Consider the following 5,000-nt stretch of genomic DNA (forward strand, 5'->3'; position numbering starts at 1 on the left):
GGCTCACCGGGTAACGGCTAAAAAGTTGCTGGGTAACGGCAACCAAGCTGTCGGGTAATGCTGGGTATCGGCTAAAATGTTGCTGGGTAACGGCAACCAAGCTGTCGGGTAATGCTGGCTATCGGCTAAAATGTTGCTGGGTAACGGCAACCAAGCTGTCGGGTAATGCTGGGTATCGGCTAAAAAGTTGCTGGGTATCGGCTAAAATGTTGCTGGGTAACGGCAACCAAGCTGTCGGGTAATGCTGGGTATCGGCTAAAAAGTTGCTGGGTATCGGCTAAAATGTTGCTGGGTAACGGCAACCAAGCTGTCGGGTAATGCTGGCTATCGGCTAAAAAGTTGCTGGGTATCGGCTAAAATGTTGCTGGGTAACGGCAACCAAGCTGTCGGGTAATGCTGGCTATCGGGTAAAAAGTTGTTGGGTGATGGCAACCAAGCTGTCGGGTAATGCTGGGTATCGGCAACAACAACCAAGATGACGGGTAACGCTGGGTAATGGCTAAGAAGTTTCTAGGCAACGGCAAGCAAGTTGCTGGGTAACGGCTAAAAAGTTGCTGGTTAACGGCTAAGAATTTGCTGGGTACCGGCTAAAAAGTAGCTTGTCGCCGGGCAAATCAATGCAAGCACCAATATGTTCTTGTCGAAACGCCCCAAAAACTCTTGTTTAGTCGCCATCTTTTGGGACTTTCGCAATGTTAGTTTAAAATCTTTTTTAATTTTTATTTTTAGATGTTTTTAAGTCTTAATTTAAACATTTTCTATTATAGATGCCTTATTTTTCAACCCAATATATTTACCTAATTATTGTGTAGCTTGTTTATAATTTTTTGTGATTTTTTCTTACTTTTTTTGTATTTTTTTGTATTTTTTATGATTTTTATCTATTTATTTTTTGTTTAATTAATATAAAATTATCCTTTTGGCAAAAAATTCTGAATTTTTTGGAGGAGTTGCTTCATATTTTTGTGAAGATGTCCCAATTCAAAGTTTATGAAAAAAAGTTGCGATGCTCAAAAAAACCCCTATTGCTTCAGTTCGGACACATTGATGTTCCTTCCTGCCACAAGGGCAAAGGCTAATTTTACTACTATAGGGGGGGGTGGTGTCCCTCCCTTGGGGAAGCCGAGGCCACCCGACGCCGGGTGCCAAGGCACGTTGCTATCGAGACCACCCGGGCAAATCTTGGCCATTTGGCCTCGGTTACTCGAGAAAACACTACCCGTCGGTAATGCACGGAAAAAAGACCGAAATGCCCCTGAATCGAAATGCTATATTAAGTCGTCCCGCAAGGCAATGCACAGCTCTATCGAGCAGAGCAGGACTCTATCGGGCAATTCTTGGCCATTTGGCCTTGGTTACCCCTGGAAGCACTACCCGTGGGTAATGCTTGGAAAAAAGACCGAAATACCCCGGAGGCGAAATGTTATTTTTACCCGTCCCGTGGGGCAAAGCATGACTCTATCGGGCAAAGAAAAACTATGTCGGGCAAATGTTGGCGGTTTGGCCACAGAAACCCGTAAAGAGATGACCCGTTGGTAACGCTAGAAAAAAATGCCCGGGTAAAGGCAAGGCCTAGCCAAGGAATGGCAGAGCAAACAATGACACTATCGGGCAGAAACTAGAACTCCATGGCCGTTTGGTCTCAAAATGCTCGTGCTTTCGAGTCCCGTTGGGAATGCTTGCAGACTCACATCCTCCATGATGCATTGGTGTTCCCATGGGGGATGCCTCCTTGCTGAGAGGTAAGCTTGCTACCTTGGTGGTGAGCGCCGGCTAACGGATACCTGTTGGCTATGGCACAGTCCCGATGATGCATTGGTGTCCCCGCACGGAAAAGCGTAACTGGCTAATGGTCTTTCATTCCTAATGCCACGTTGCGTAGCCCAGGGGTTGCCTCCTTGTTGAGGGAGAAGCTTGTCGCTTAGGCGGCGAGCGCTGGTTGATGGTTCTCCATTGGCTATGGCACTGTCCCTTGGGTAATTTTCCTCCATGATGCATTGGTGTCCCTTTCGGGGGATGCCTCCTTGCTGAGAGGTAAGCTCGACGCCTTGGCGGTGAGCGCCGGCTGATGGATATCCGTTGGCTATGGCACATTCCCGATGACGCATTGGTGTCCCCGCACGGAAAAGCGAAACTGGCTAATGGTCTTTGATTCCTAATGCCACGTTGCGTAGCCCAGGGGTTGCCTCCATGTCGAGGGAGAAGCTTGTCGCTTAGGCGGCGAGCGCCGGTTGATGGTTCTCCATTGGCTATGGCACTGTCCCTTGGGTAATTTTCCTCCATGATGCATTGGTGTCCCTTTCGGGGGATGCCTCCTTGCTGAGAGGTAAGCTCGTCGCCTTGGCGGTGAGCGCCGGCTGATGGATATCCGTTGGCTATGGCCCAGTCCCGATGACGCATTGGTGTCCCCGCACGGAAAAGCGAAACTGGCTAATGGTCTTTGATTCCTAATGCCACGTTGCGTAGCCCAGGGGTTGCCTCCTTGTCGAGGGAGAAGCTTGTCGCTTAGGCGGCGAGCGCCGGTTGATGGTTGTCCATTGGCTATGGCACTGTCCCTTGGGTAATTTTCCTCCATGATGCATTGGTGTCCCTTTCGGGGGATGCCTCCTTGCTGAGAGGTAAGCTTGCCGCCTTGGCGGTGAGCGCCGGCTGATGGATATCCGTTGGCTATGGCACAATCCCGATGATGCATTGGTGTCCCCGCACGGAAAAGCGAAACTGGCTAATGGTCTTTGATTCCTAATGCCACGTTGCGTAGCCCAGGGGTTGCCTCCTTGTCGAGGGAGAAGCTTGTCGCTTAGGCGGTGAGCGCCGGTTGATGGTTCTCCATTGGCTATGGCACTGTCCCTTGGGTAATTTTCCTCCATGATGCATTGGTGTCCCTTTCGGGGGATGCCTCCTTGCTGAGAGGTAAGCTTGTCGCCTTGGCGGTGAGCGCCGGCTGATGGATATCCGTTGGCTATGGCACAATCCCGATGATGCATTGGTGTCCCCGTACGGAAAAGCGAAACTGGCTAATGGTCTTTCATTCCTAATGCCACGTTGCGTAGCCCAGGGGTTGCCTCCTTGTTGAGGGAGAAGCTTGTCGCTTAGGCGGCGAGCGCCGGTTGATGGTTCTCCATTGGCTATGGCACTGTCCCTTGGGTAATTTTCCTCCATGATGCATTGGTGTCCCTTTCGGGGGATGCCTCCTTGCTGAGAGGTAAGCTTGTCGCCTTGGCGGTGAGCGCCGGCTGATGGATATCCATTTGCTATGGCACAAACCCGATGGATCTCGTCCATTGGCAACGGCCCTGTCCCTTCGAAAAAACTATCTTAATGATGCATTGGTGTTGAAACCCTTAGGGGCAGGGACACCGTTGCGGAGAGGTAAGTTTGTAGATGCTTTTATGTGAAGCCAAAATGTTTTCTAAATTCATTGTTCATCAAAAAATCAAAAAATGAATTCGCAAAAATCTTCCTTGATGACGCATTGGCGTGTCCTTCGGTGATTGCCTATATGCTGAGGGGTAAGCAAAGTTATGTTTTAAAAATTCTTCCTCGACGATGCATTGGTGTTCATTTAGGGAATGCCTTCTTGCTGAGGGGTAAGCATGTCGTTTAGGCGTCATGCGCTGGCCGGTGGTCCTACATTGGCTATGGCAATGTCCCGTCGGAAAGCTTCCTTGATGATGCATTGGTGTTGTAACCCTTCGGGGAAGCCCCACCCTTGCGGAGAGGTAAGCTCGTTGCTGCTCGAAAATTCTTCCTCGATGACGCATTGGTGTTCCCTTTGGGGGATGCCTTCTTGTTGAGAGGTAAGCTGGTCGTCTATTTCAATGAGATGGGTGGCGAGCGCCGGCCGATTGATCTTTTCAATTGGCTACGGCAATGTACCTTCGGTAATCTTCCTCCATGATGCATTGGTGTCCCTTTCGGGGGATGCCTCCTTGCTGAGAGGTAAGCTTGTCGCCTTGGCGGTGAGCGCCGGCTGATGGATATCCGTTGGCTATGGCACAATCCCGATGACGCATTGGTGTCCCCGTACGGAAAAGCGAAACTGGCTAATGGTCTTTGATTCCTAATGCCACGTTGCGTAGCCCAGGGGTTGCCTCCTTGTTGAGGGAGAAGCTTGTCGCTTAGGCGGCGAGCGCCGGTTGATGGTTCTCCATTGGCTATGGCACTGTCCCTTGGGTAATTTTCCTCCATGATGCATTGGTGTCCCTTTCGGGGGATGCCTCCTTGTTGAGAGGTAAGCTCGTTGCCTCGGCGGTGAGCGCCGGCTGATGGATATCCGTTGGCTATGGCACATTCCCGATGACGCATTGGTGTCCCCGCACGGAAAAGCGAAACTGGCTAATGGTCTTTGATTCCTAATGCCACGTTGCGTAGCCCAGGGGTTGCCTCCTTGTTGAGGGAGAAGCTTGTCGCTTAGGCGCCGAGCGCCGGTTGATGGTTCTCCATTGGCTATGGCACTGTCCCTTTGGTAATATTCCTCCATGATGCATTGTTGTCCCTTTTGGGGGATGCCTCCTTGCTGAGAGGTAAGCTCGTCGCCTTGGCGGTGAGCGCCGGCTGATGGATATCCATTTGCTATGGCACAAGCCCGATGGATCTCGTCCATTGGCAACGGCCCTGTCCCTTCGAAAAAACTATCTTAATGATGCATTGGTGTTGAAACCCTTAGGGGCGGGGACACCGTTGCGGAGAGGTAAGTTTGTAGATGCTTTTATGTGAAGCCAAAATGTTTTCTAAATTCATCGTTCATCAAAAAATCAAAAAATGAATTTGCAAAAATCTTCCTTGATGACGCATTGGCGTGTCCTTCGGTGATTGCCTATATGCTGAGGGGTAAGCAAAGTTATGTTTTAAAAATTCTTCCTCGACGATGCATTGGTGTTCATTTAGGGAATGCCTTCTTGCTGAGGGGTAAGCATGTCGTTTAGGCGTCATGCGCTGGCCGGTGGTCCTACATTGGCTATGGCAATGTCCCGTCGGAAAGCTTCCTTGATGATGCATTG

Source organism: Rhododendron vialii, chromosome 11a, assembly GCF_030253575.1.
Source record: "Rhododendron vialii isolate Sample 1 chromosome 11a, ASM3025357v1".
Classification (NCBI taxonomy): Eukaryota; Viridiplantae; Streptophyta; class Magnoliopsida; order Ericales; family Ericaceae; genus Rhododendron; species Rhododendron vialii.